Source organism: Coregonus lavaretus (assembly GCF_964263955.1).
Source record: "Coregonus lavaretus genome assembly, chromosome: 35".
Lineage (NCBI taxonomy): Eukaryota > Metazoa > Chordata > Actinopteri > Salmoniformes > Salmonidae > Coregonus > Coregonus lavaretus.
In genome coordinates this window covers 19,028,567-19,042,906 of record NC_140022.1, presented here as the reverse complement: position 1 = coordinate 19,042,906, position 14,340 = coordinate 19,028,567, and the positions used below count along the sequence as shown (strand labels likewise).

Here is a 14,340-nt window from a genome sequence, read left to right as displayed (position 1 = left end):
GCAGAGGACTTCACGAATCGTCGTTTGTTTTGTATTTTTGTGCTTTATCGATTAAAGTTATCATGTTCACTCAACGCGCTGCGCTTTGGTCCGTTCATTCATCAGACGATCGTGACACTGTGCTTCACGGTTGGGATGGTGTTCTTCGGCATGCAAGCGCCCCCTTTTTCCTCCAAACATAACGATGGTCATTATGACCAAACAGTTCTATTTTGTTTCATCAGACCAGAGGACATTTCTCCAAACTGTAGTCTGGACTTATTTATGGCGGTTTTGGAGCAGTGGCTTCTTCCTTGCTGAGCGGTCTTTCAGGTTATGTCGATATAGGACTTGTTTTACTTTGGATATAGATACTTTTGTACCTGTTTCTTCCAGCATCTTCACAAGGTCCTTTGCTGTTGTTTTGGGATTGATTTGCACTTTTCGCACCAAAGTACGTTCATCTCTAGGAGAACAGAACACGTTTCCTTCCTGAGCGGTATGACGGCTGCGTGGTCCCATGGTGTTTATACTTGCGTACTATTGTTTGTACAGATGAACGTGGTACCTTCAGGCATTTGGAAATTGCTCCCAAGGATAAACCACATTTGTGGAGGTCTACAAAAACAATTCTGAGGTCTTGGCTGATTTCTTTTGATTTTCCCATGATTTCAAGCAAAGAGGCACTGAGTTTGAAGATAGGCCTTGAAATACATCCACAGGTACACCTCCAATTTTAATGACTTCTACCTAAGTGTATGTAAACTTCCGACTTCAACTGTATATATGGCACAGCAAGGACTGCATGAGGTGCCAAATGGGAGTACTTGCTATTCATAGATTGTGGGCTCAGCGTCTCATTCCATATCCCGCCATATGAACCGGAGCAGTGCGGTGTCGTAAGGCAGCAGACGAATCTGATGAAACATGGCTTTGATGTCTCCACTGATGGCTGTGGAGTGCTGCCGGAACCTGAGAAGGACACCGAGCAAGGAAGGACCTAAGGTTGATCCGGGGAGCAGACAGTCATTCAGGCTTTGACCAGCGGCTTGGTGTGGGTAGTCTGACCCGATCAGGATGAGTGGCGCAATTCTGGCCATGTTGGAAAGAGGCAGTCCTCTGAGTTGAGGATATTGCTTCTGTAGAACACTCACCGGGCAGTGAAGGCATTGGTGACTAGAGATCCTGGTTCGAATCCAGGCTCTGTCCTAGCCGGCTGCGACTGGGAGACCCATGGGGCGGCGCACAATTGGCCCAGCGTCGTCCAGGGTAGGGGAGGGAATGGCCGGCAGGGATGTAGCTCAGTTGGTAGAGCATGGCGTTTGCAACGCCAGGGTTGTGGGTTCAATTCCCACGGGGGGCCAGTATGAAAAATAAATAAATAATGTATGCACTCACTAACTGTAAGTCGCTCTGGATAAGAGCGTCTGCTAAATGACTAAAATGTACATGTAAATGTGACGTTGTAGGACACGTCCCTCTGTCCTGAAGGTGAAACGCAGAAGGTCACGGCAGAGCCCTTCACTTGTATAACATCCTGTCGTACCATTCTGAGGATAAGGGTCTCGGGGGTCCCCTTCAGGTTAAGCTGTTCGTTCAGACCCATCATCTAGAACGGCAAATGTATCCATACCCCTCCCTTCGCATTGCAAAGTGACCTTTACCACCTTCAACATGACCCTTTGAGACCAGTTAGGCTGGTCGAGGTAGAGCTCCTTTGCGGCTCCTACCATGAGCATACTCTCCTCCTTCGGTGCTTGAGGAATTACATCATGCAACACTTTGAGATGGATTTCCTTACAGCTGTTGCAGGGTTTCCTCAATGTGCAGGTCTCAGCTTTATGGCTACGGGCACGCTTGTAGCATCGCTCACCTGAAGTTATCCAGGCTTTCAATTGGGGTCGAGTGAGCTTTTGTACCTTGAGGCATGAGCCCAGGAAGTTCCTCTTAATATTGTAATAGGGGCAGTACGGCTGGAATTTGATGTTCTTGCTCTTGAGAGAGGCCTTCTTCCAGGGTTCCTCCCTTCCGGGTTCCTCCCTGGTTTCACTACTTTTACATTTACATTTTTTTCCCCCACTACTTAAGGACATGGTAGTGGGATTCTGCCTTTGATGACCCTCCTTGCGTTTAAACTCCTTTCCTTACCCCAGAAGCTGTGGCTGAGATTGAGGCCTGGTGAGCGATGCTCTTCACCTTTACCTGCAACCATGCTGCCAGGTCTTTGAAGGCATAGGTGCATCTCAAGCCCTCTTTCAGGATGCCTTTGTTCAAACAATGTTCAATGATATTGTCTATGAGGTAGGCTGGAAGCTTGCCAAGGAGCCTGTTCACGTGGGAGCCACATTTCAGCTTATTCCCGTCTTCTCCTTCAACGGATTGGAGTATTGAGGTCAGGGATTGGACAGCAAGGGAGAACTCTTGGAAGGCAGCATGGTCTCCTGTTTTGATTGGAGGTGCGTTCAGGATGTTGTGTAGTTCATTCTGGACTAGCTGGCGTGGCTCACCATATCTCGCTTTCAGGGCCTGGAGAGTGGCAGTGTATGGTGTTGCAGAGTGCATATAGGACTTGGCCAGCTTGTATGCACTGGGGAACCGCAAGTGATCCATCAGTACTTGGTATTTGTAGCGTTCTGACATATGACTGAATACCCAGTAGGCTCTCCAATGCCACTTCCAAGCCACTTCCACTTCTCCTTTCCTCTCTCAAAGTATGGCAGTTTGGATCTGGGAATTCCATAGGCTGAGGCTACTAGCAGTTCCATGATGTTGGCTCCCTCTTCTGGTTGCATGAAGGATAAAACCAGGACTGCTGGTGAGCTCACTGTGGCCTCGTTGGGCTTGTCCCCTACTGTTCCAGACCCTCCATTGGTGGCAGCCTGAAATGAGTGAGAGTTAACCCACCTGATGGTTGATGACTGGCCTGGCCCAGGCCCTGGATGAGAGGAACGATTTGCCATTGTTGGTAATTGGCGGAAAGGCGAAGGAGAGGTGCTTTGGCTAGATGGAGTGGGAATGCTAACTTGTGTTGCTGGCAGAGCGACCTGTCCCCCGTGGTCTGTGCTGGCTGTTGACCTCGGAGCCTCCCGGGACTGTGTGCCAAGCTGTACCAGAGGAACAGATTGGGAAAGAGAGGCAGACAGGTCAGTTCCATGTGGAGTTGTGGTCAGGTCAACTCCCTATTCGTTCCACTCCAGGAAGGATGAGACTATCCGTGCCTCCTCCAATTCCCTTCTTACTTGACATCACCGCCGCTGCTGTGCCAGGTCTTTGGCAATGAATTCCCGTTCCTGTAGATCTTTACGGGCCTGCACATCCAATCGGTGACATCGTTCATCAGACTGTCGTTCCTCCTCAATCTGATGCTCAATTTCCTCCAACGCTAATAGTTTTATCCTCTCTTGTAGGACAGCTGTCTGTGAATCGCTGAGGGCTAGTGCATGGTGTCTGCCATGGCCACCTCCAAAGGGGTATCCACTGGTTGAACTCTCACTCCATCTAGAGTCACTCCTTCTAGAGTGCCTCGACGATTTCCCATAACTTGAGGGATGAGCTGAGCCTGCCTTGGAGAGCTGGTCGACCTCTGCTGTTACCTCTTCCATGGGTTCTTCCAGTAGACCATTATCCTGTTACAAAGCAGTTTCCGGTCCGTGGCTTGGACGGGATGGTTGATGTCTGAAACATACAGGATCCATCGCTGCTTTGAGCCTTAGTGGGCTTGCCCTTTGGTGGGGGAAACTCCACCACACATTCCTTATGATAACCAGGTGGTTGTCTGCTCATTTGTTGCCTGGTTCTCCTGGTGCTGCTGGTGGTTGAGGATGAAGCCTTCTTCGGTGCTTTAGGCCTAACTCCTGGATCTTTTATTCTTTCCAGGACTTTTCCCTCATCTTTAGCCTCAGCTGCTATTTCCTCATCTTTCCTCCCTTCTAGTGGAGACAATTCTTCCTTATCCTCCTCCATTTCTTTTTCACCTGCCTTTGGTTCAGTCATGATCCGGCACGAAGGACAATTGAAAGATTATTGGAATCTGTGTGTGTAGCCGGACAGGTAGGATGACTGACAATAGAGAAGGTGAACAGGTGGTCACGGGTCAGGTGACTGAGAGGAATGGAGGAGACTGAGGCAGGAATTCCTTTAACCACAAAGTGGTATATTTACTGGACAGGTTTTTTGTGTACTGCATAACAAAGGAAACAGAATTACATGTATCAAATATTTAAAAAAAAATTGCATGGGCTGCATCTAAATACACCTTATCCGCCTATGTCGGCCTTCCGCATCTGCGGTAGAAAGTGTTATTTTTGGTATTTTATTAGGATCCCCATTAGCTTTTGCAAAAGCAGCAGCTACTCTTCCTCCGGTCCACACAAAACATGAAACATGACATAATACAGAACATTAACAGACAAGAACAGCTCAAGGACAGAACTACAAAATAAATACAAAAGGCACACGTAGCCTACATAGCAATACATACACACAAACTATCTACGTCAAATAGGGGAGAGGCGTTATCTGTTTTTTGAAACCAGGTTTGCTGTTCACTTGAGCAATATGAGATGGAACAGAGTTCCAAGCAATAATGGCTCTATACAATACTGTATGCTTTCTTGAATTTGTTCTGGATTTGGAGACTGTGAAAAGACCCCTGGTGGCATCTGGTGGGGTAAGTGTATGTGTCAGAGCTGTGTGTAAGTTGACTATGCAAACCATTTGGGATTTACAACACATTAACGTTTCTTATAAAAAGAAGAAGTGATGCAGTCAGTCTCTCCTCAACTCTTAGCCAAGAGAGACTGGAGTGCATAGTATTTATATCAGCCCTCTGATTACAATGAAGAACAAGACGTGCCGCTCTGTTCTGGGCCAGCTGCAGCTTACCCTCTTAAGGATCGGACCCTTTTTTTAAATTTCCGCCTAAAATGACACACCCAAATCTAACTGCCTGTAGCTCAGGACCTGAGGCAAGGACATGCATATTCTTGATACCATTTGAAAGGAAACACTTTGAAGTTTGTGTAAATGTGAAATTAATGTAGGAGAATATAACACATTAGATCTGGTAAAAGATAATACAAACAAAAAAATATGCGTTCTTTTGAAATGCAAGAGAAAGGCCACAATATAATATTACCATTTAGGCGCAATTTAGGCTGTGTAAGGGCAGTGTGTGTGCAAAGGTTCAGATTGATCCAGTGAAGCACTGCAATACTGGACTATTTTGTATCAAATCTGCCCAAATTTGCCGATTTGATCAATTGACACATTTTCAAGTACATAACTACAGAGAACATACAAAAATGATATGGTAATACAAAATGTAAGTTTATATACACCCAGGAATGTCATACATGATGGATAATTTACTTATACACTAACTTTCACACATCTAGATGGCCGGGCGGGGTGGGTGTGGAGCCAGAGACAGCAAGGGTTCAGACTGTAGAACCCAGTTCCTATATTTGAATATAAAAATTGATTTTATCAAACAAAACTATGCTACATTTTATCTCTGGGACCCTCAGGATGACAAATCAGAGCAAGATTACTGAATGTAAGTACATTATTTACCTTCAGAGGTGAATGTATCAAACCAGTTACCGTGATAAGTTCTTTGTTGTTGTGCACTCTCCTCAAACAATAGCATGGTATTTTATTTCACTGTAATAGCTACTGTAAAATGGACAGTGCAGTTAGATTAACAAGAATTTAAGCTTTCTGCCCATGTCTATGTCCTGGACATGCTGTTACTTACAAAAGTCATGCTAATCACATTAGCGCACATTAGCTCAACCATCCCGTATACGGGACACCGATCCCGTAGAGGTTAACTAGGTCTTTCCTTGCAGCACTCGACCACACAACTGGACATTAATCAAGATAAGACAAAACTAGAGCCTGCTGGACTTGCTTTTTTGAGTGTGGTGAAAAAGCAGAGCATCTCTTTATAACGGACAAACCTCTCCCCATCTTTACAACCATTGAATCTATATGCTTTGACCATGACAGTTTACAATCTAAGGTAATAATCTAAGGTATCCTTAACTTGTTCAACAGCCACACCATTAATTACCAGATTCAGCTGAGGTCTAGAACTTATGGAATGATTTGTACCAAATACAATGCTCTTAGTTTTAGAGATGTTCAGGACCAGTTTATTACTGGCGACCCATTCCAAAACAGACTGCAACTCTTTGTTAAGGGTTTCAGTGACTTCATTAGCTGTGGTTGCATCATCAGCATACATGGACACACATGCTTTATTTAATGCCAGCGGCAGGTCATTGGTAAAAATAGAAAAGAGTAGAGCACCTAGAGAGCTGGCCAGCGGTACACCACACTTTACATGTACAGTACCCATTGCCTTTGCACACGAACCGCCACCCTCTTTGAGTAAGAAATCATGAATGTATTTACTTGAAATGTCTGGTTCGCTGTGTATCTCTCGGTGGACAGGACTGCCCTGGAAAGGGAGTTGTGCCTTCTCGCGGCCCGCTTGTAAGGCTGTGATTGTCCAAAATGTATTCTACTGTTGTCCTCCTCTGTAGTTGTCCGGTATCCGGTGACTTGTCATATAGTCCTGAACAGAACTACATAATTAATTTTCCTTCCATTCGCTCTAGAAGTTGCTTCTTTGAAGATAGGCTAATCAGCCGTACCAGTGATTGTCCGGGAAGTGAGTTTTCCTTCTCCACCCTGTGTTGCAATTCAGAGTTCAAACCACTTTAGACGTGCAGCTGCAGCTTTATGTCTTTCTGGTCTGATATGTTAATTCATAACCCATCATTTTATACAGTTTGTTCAAAAGGGCGGTTCCGTCAGGCTGACACGCTCTCTGACCTCACTCAGTGGCATGACTTGTCACTGTGCAAGTTGATGTAAAACAATTACCTCTTATGGCTGCTAAAATCGCATCCCTCTCTTAACAAAAACACTTTCATATTTCATGCACAACGCATCGGATGGAAACTTCATACATGTAGTGGGTATACTTTCCAAGTTACAGTATTTCCTTTAACATTTTCTCAAAATAACAAAACAAACAACATTAGTGTTCTTTAGATCGCCTCTGACCATTCCCCACCTTCTATGTTAGAAATATTGTTCCAGTATTCGCTTTAGAACGTGTTAGAGTTTTGGCAGGAAAAGTCTGTGGAAACAAAGGCACATTCCTCTGGTGAACATTGGAGAGGGAGACCTGAATCTTCTCTCCTTGATTTACAACAGGGCGTGAGGTGCAAACCCCCCACCAGTTCCCACCTCCCCCCTCTGCAGGTGAGAGGGTGTCTGGTTGAAGGTATTCATTGCAAACCTGATCTATTTGGATTCTCGTGGACAGTTATGACACTATGTTACAGACAGCCTGCTAGCATGTACTGTAGCTAGCTAGCATAACATTGCACCACTCGGTAGAAAACTCTTTCAGCAGAATACTATTTAATCACAAAAGGTTTGCTAGCAATACAACAATGTTGGAATACATTCTATCAAAATTACATGACGTTTTACTTGTAAACATTTATACCATATGTACATTTGCACCTGTCACGATCGTCTAGAACAGATGAAGACCAAGGCGCAGCGTTGCAGACGAACATATTGAACTTTATTATCTTCAGTGATAATAAGCACAACAAAACAACAAAACGATAACGTGACAGTTCACGGTCTAACACAAACCAACTCGAAACAAGATCCCACAAACACTAAGGGAAAACCGACAGTTTAAATATGGCTCCCGATCAGAGACAACCAGCCACAGCTGACACTCATTGCCTCTGATTGGGAGTCACTCAGGCCAACAAAGAAATAAACAAACTAGAACTCCCAACAAAGAAATACAACACATAGAATGAACACACCCTGGCTCAACATATAGAGTCCCAGAGCCAGGGTGTGACAGTACCCCCCCCCCCTAAAGGCGCAGACTGCGACCACGCCTCAACTAGAACAAAACAGGGGAGGGCTGGGTGGGCATTCCTCCTCGGGGGCGGTTCTGGCTCCGGGCTTGCCCACCACCCTCCAATAAACCCCCCATAGCGCCCCTGGTCCGGTCTGGCCCCGCTGGCTGGGGCTGAAATGGACGTAGCAGGAGCGGTTAGCTTCAGCTCCGTTGTGGAGCAGTTGACCGGTACCTGATTAGGCACCGGTGACCCAGGCACGGGTTGTGCTGGACTGACGATGCGCATCCCTGGCTTGGTGCATGGAGCCGGAACGGGCCGGACCGGGCTGACGACTCGCACCCCTGGCTTGGTGCGTGGAGTAGGAACGGGCCGGACCGGGCTGACGATGCGCACCCCTGGCTTGGTGCGTGGAGCAGGGACGGACCGGGCTGGCGACGCACACTATAGGCTTGGTGCGTGGAGCAGGGACAGGCCGGACCGGGCTGACGATGCGCACCCATGGCTTGGTGTGTGGAGCAGGGACAGGCCGGACCGGGCTGGCGACGCACACCGTAGGCTTGGTGCGTGGAGCAGGGACAGGCCGGACCGGGCTGGCGACGCACACCGTAGGCTTGGTGCGTGGAGCAGGGACAGGCCGGACTGGGCTGGCGACGCACACCGTAGGCTTGGTGCGTGGAGCAGGGACAGGCCGGACCGGGCTGACGACGCACACCGTAGGCTTGGTGCGTGGAGCAGGGACAGGCCGTACCGGGCTGGCGACGCACACCGTAGGCTTGGTGCGTGGAGCAGGGACAGGCCGAACCGGGCTGTGGAGACGGATAGGAGACCTGGAGTGAAGAGCGGCCACAACCCGTCCTGGCTGAATGGCTACTCTCACACACTCTGTGTGAGGCATCCGCACAGGACGTACAGGGCTGTGTACCCGTACTGGCATAACAGCACGTGACACTGGAGCAGGATATCCGGGACCGCGGAGAGGCATTGGAGACCACGAGCGTTGAGCCGGCACACTCCGTCCTGGCTGCATACCCACCTTCGCACGACACGTGCGGGGTGCTCGCACAGGACGTACAGGACTATGCCGGACCACTCGTGGCACAGTACGCCGCTCCGCATACCGCGGAACCTGCCCCGTCCCATGCTGCCATGCCTGAGTACGGGAAGTTGGTTCCGCTCTCCAGCCAGGCTCCGCCAACCTGCCTTCTGGCCCGCAAATCGCCCTGTGGCAGCCTCCTGCTGCCCAGCCACCCATGCCGTGTGCCCCCCCCTAAAAACATTTTGGGGTTGCCTCTCGTCCGTCCGACGATGACACTGCTGACGCCGCTGCTCCTCTCTCGCCAGGGCCTTAATCCTAGCCCATGGCCCTCGAGCATGTCCTCCCAGGACCACGATTTGCCCACCTGGGCCATCACCTCTCCATCTCCTTTCCCGGCGCTTCCTCCCATGTCCAGTCTGCCTGCTCCTGGACACGCTGCTTGGTCCTTGTATGGTGGGATCTTCTGTCACGATCGTCTAGAACAGATGAAGACCAAGGCGTAGCGTTGCAGACGAACATATTGAACTTTATTATCTTCAGTGATAATAAGCACAACAAAACGATAACGTGACAGTTCACGGTCTAACACAAACCAACTCGAAACAAGATCCCACAAACACTAAGGGAAAACCGACAGTTTAAATATGGCTCCCAATCAGAGACAACCAGCCACAGCTGACACTCGTTGCCTCTGATTGGGAGTCACTCAGGCCAACAAAGAAATAAACAAACTAGAACTCCCAACAAAGAAATACAACACATAGAATGAACACACCCTGGCTCAACATATAGAGTCCCAGAGCCAGTGTGTGACAGCACCCATACCTCTCCTCAGTTGAATCAAAACAGACTGAGGAGGGGAAACTCCCGTGGCTGACTTGAAGATAAGAAGAGGCAAGAGCAATATACCACATAGCAATCGATACTCTCACAATCCATGGATATGGAAAATAAAAACAAATGAAAGGATTTAGGTGAAATACACAAGGCAATATTAATACTCGTTACATAAGCATTATGTAATCTTTGGTTAGCAATAAGTTTGAGTAAACAGAAGAAAAAAACATTTTGCTTTACTTCTCTTTTACTGAGATAATTTGTGAATCAAAACGATTCACTTTGATTCACTCTGAAACATGCTCTAACTCTCCAAACTTTCCAAATGTAGACATTTTGTGAGCGTATGAAAGATTCTTCCTACTACCATGCTGGTCCATATATTGGTTTATCACAGCGTGAGAGTGTGGGTGAGTGGATCTACAGTTGAAGTCGGAAGTTTACATACACTTAGGTTGGAGTCATTAAAACTTGTTTTTCAACCACTCCACAAATTTCTTGTTAACAAACTATAGTTTTGGCAAGTCGGTTAGGACATCTACTTTGTGCATGACACAAGTAATTTTTCCAACAATTGTTAACAGATAGATTATTTCACTTATAATTCACTGTATCACTATTCCAGCGGGTCAGAGGTTTACATACACTAAGTTGACTGTGCCTTTAAACAGCTTGGAAAATTCCAGAAAATGATGTCAAGGCTTTAGAAGCTTCTGATAGTCTAATTGATATAATTTGAGTCAATTGGAGGTGTACCTGTGGATGTATTTCAAGGCCTACCTTCAAACTCAGTGCCTCTTTGCTTGACATCATTTACATTTTAGTCATTTAGCAGACGCTCTTATCCAGAGCGACTTACAGTTAGTGCATACATAATTTTTTATACCCCCCGTGGGAATCGAACACACAACCCTGCCGTTGCAAACGCCATGCTCTACCAACTGAGCTACATCCCTGCCGGCCATTCCCTCCCCTACCCTGGGCCAATTGTGCGCCACCCCATGGGTCTCCCGGTCGCGGCCGGCTACGACAGAGCCTGGATTCGAACCAGGATCTCTAGTGACACAGCTAGCACTGCGATGCAGTGCCTTAGACCACTGTGCCACTCGGGAGACATCATGGGAAAATCAAAAGAAATCAGCCAAGACCTCAGACTATTTTTATTTTACCTCCACAAGTCTGGTTCATCCTTGGGAGCAATTTCCAAATGCCTGATGTTACCACGTTCATCTGTACAAACAATAGTACGCAAGTATAAACACCATGGGACCACGCAGCCATCATACCGCTCAGGAAAGAGGTTCTGTCTCCTAGAGATGAACGAACTTTGGTGCAAAAAGTGCAAATCAATCCCAGAACAACAGCAAAGGACCATGTCAAGATGCTGGAGGAAACAGGTACAAAAGTATCTATATCCACAGTAAAACGAGTCCTATGTCGACATAACCTGAAAGGCTGCTCAGCAAGGAAGAAGCCACTGCTCCAAAACCGCCATAAAAAGCCAGATTACGGTTTGCAACTGCACATGGGGACAAAGATCGTACTTTTTGGAGAAATGTCCTCTGGTCTGATGAAACAAAAATATAACTGTTTGGCCATAATGACCATCGTTATGTTTGGAGGAAAAAGCGTGTTGCTTGCAAGCCGAAGAACACCATCCCAACCGTGAAGCACGGGGGTGGCAGCATCATGCTTTGGGGGTGATTTGCTGCAGGAGGGACTGGTGCACTTCACAAAATAGATGGCATCATGAGGATGGAAAATTATGTGGATATATTGAAGCAACATCTCAAGACATCAGTCAGGAAGTTAAAGCTTGGTTGCAAATGGGTCTTCCAAATGGACAATGACTGCAAGCATACTTCCAAAGTTGTGGCAAAATGGCTTAAGGACAACAAAGTCAAGGTATTGGAGTGGCCATCACAAAGCCCTGACCACAATCCAATAGTGGGCAGAATTAAAAAAGCATGTGCGAGCAAGGAGCTCTGTCAGGAGGAATGGGCCAAAATTCACCCAACTTATTGTGGGAAGCTTGTGGAAGGCTACCCGAAACGTTTGACCCAAGTTAAACAATTTAAAGGCAATGCTACCATATACTAATTGAGTGTATGTAAACTTCTGACCCACTGGGAATGTGATGAAAGAAATAAAAGCTTAAATAAATAATTCTCTATAATATTATACTGATATTTCACATTCTTAAAATAAAGTGGTGATCCTAACTGACTTAAGACAGGGAATTTTTACTAGGATTAAATGTCAGGAATTGTGAAAAACTGAGTTTAAATGTATTTGGCTAAGGTGTATGTAAACTTCTGACCTCAACTGTAAGCGGTGTGGCAGGAGAAAGCTGATTGATTTACTGTTTGGTGCTGTCAGAGCAGACATGGTTTTCCAAAATGACCTGGTCATCACCAGGCCATCAATGAACAGAACATTGACACATTCAGCAAAGCTCTTAATCATGGCCGACCAACCTGGTCTCAGAGCATTTCGTATTATTCTGTACGTAAACCAGCGACACTCCATTTATTATGATATGTTATGTATTAATTTGTGGATTTCCATCATCCATTTCGTATGATATGATACGAATTGCAATTTCTACAATATGCAAAAAAGGATAATATATTACAAATTTGCAAAACGTATTATATGTTATGAATTACAATTTGTTGTGGCTAACATTGGCCAGGTGGCTAATGCTAACGTTAGCTAACTGGCTAACGTTAGCTAGGCTAGGGGTTAGGGTTAAGGTTAGGAGTTAGGTTAAAGGGTTAAGGTTAGGGGAAGGGTTAGCTAATATGCTAAGTAGCTACATAACTTTGTAGGCCGCATGTCCTGCACCAGCATCGCATGTTCTCTTCCAGCTTCATGGTTTGAACGAGGTGCGTAATTCCAGCCCATATAATACAATACAATAAAGTAATACAATCCACACTCAAAAAGATTAGCCTACTGGAGCTTGTTTCATTTATTTACCCAAGAGAGAGTATAGCTACATCAATGGGCTTTTATGTTTTTCTGTAGTGCGTAATGTGCGTTAGCCTATGTATTGGATAAGGGCACAAACATTTAGGCTTTTTTGGGCTTGGGCTCATAAAATGTCTTTAAAGTAGGGCTCATAAAACGAATTTAATGTATGGCTCATCAGGCTCATGTAGAATCAGGGTTGAATTTTTATGCCGATCAAAGCTCTAATCAAATCCAGACATATTTATGTGTTTGAATGACACTTCCAGTTTTCTGTGGGAAATACCAGGTTACCCAGGAGAAAAGTGATTTTTTCTCAGGATGGAACATTTGTAAAATACTGGGTGACTGAATGAATTGAAACAGGTAGGACTACCACTTATTTCTTAAATAGAAATTGTAGTGGTTAAATGGTCCAATATAATTGTCCCAATACAATTTCCATTCTAATCCTTTAGTCACAATGGAGAGTGGTGAAATGTTAGTCTTGACACATACAAATCCAGTGTCCAGAGTTTGATTCAAGTTGAAAAATAATAATACATGTATTTGTCACTCTTCTGGATACAAAAATGTATAGAATTCTACCAAAATAAATTCTGATCATTAAACTAAAGAAACAAACAGCATGGTAAACATGGTCTGGTATGGTCAAAAGACTGTGTGTGCTGCCATTCCAGTCACTCCCAGTAGGCCTTGGAGCATGCATGCCTATTCTCCATTGGCCTGTAGAGGGGGTACACTCACTTGACAGGGGATTAATGGCAAACACACATACAACAGAAATGCATCATGAATTGGAAACATGCAAATATAAAATATGACCTATTTGGTGCCTACAGGAATAAATAGGCTCCAACACAAAGACCTCTTGTTGTTAATAGCCTAAAGTCAAATTAAAATGTAGACTGTTTAAATGAATTAGGCCTTCTCGAATTAGCCTACTTTCAGCACCCATGCGCTGTCCATCTCCGCAGCTGCCGCTTCATAGTAATGTACGTTACTCGAATATGGTTTATTGTGAAATCAATAACTCTTTAAAATACCTTCATTATGGGCAACGAAACATATTGTTTTTATTCAAATCAATTATAGCCGTAACATTATTAAGCTTACCTCCGGTCTCCTTCTCATCTTCATGCTCTCCCTCTAAAACTGAACAGGACATCAGTAGGCCTAGTCCGCGCACACAGATATTGCATTTTTTTGACAAATTGACTCGCCTCCTGAAGTGCCACTGAAGCACAGTCATTGGTTAGGCAGTACATAAGGGTTTACATCAGCAAGAGCAGGGCGGGCCAGGGCTCATGATTGGGAACGCCTCTCCATTGCAGAGTGTAATGCAGGGTAGCCTAGTTTTATATACACCATCCCAGCAGTGCAAAAAATGGGAAAATAAGTACATTTTCTTGGAAATCTAACTTTGCCCTGTGCCTCTCCGAGTATGCTCTTCGTATAGCCTATAGTATAGGCTATGGATCATTTTATTGAGACCACACTAGGCACACTTATATTGAGAGCCCTGCAGAGAATCAGGGATGAGGGGCATCATCGGGCACACATGAGATACTATAATAAGCAACTAATTCTCAAACCCTGAGCAATATG

The 14,340-nt window shown here is 45.6% G+C and overlaps 1 protein-coding gene across 1 annotated transcript in view; it reads left to right on the top strand.

The window, feature by feature from the left end:
- The window catches only part of LOC311109568 (zinc finger protein 804A-like), a gene marked incomplete at both ends in the record, with an annotated part of 88,090 nt that overhangs the window by 51,726 nt on the left and 22,024 nt on the right, over window positions 1–14,340 (top strand). The window lies entirely within an intron of this gene.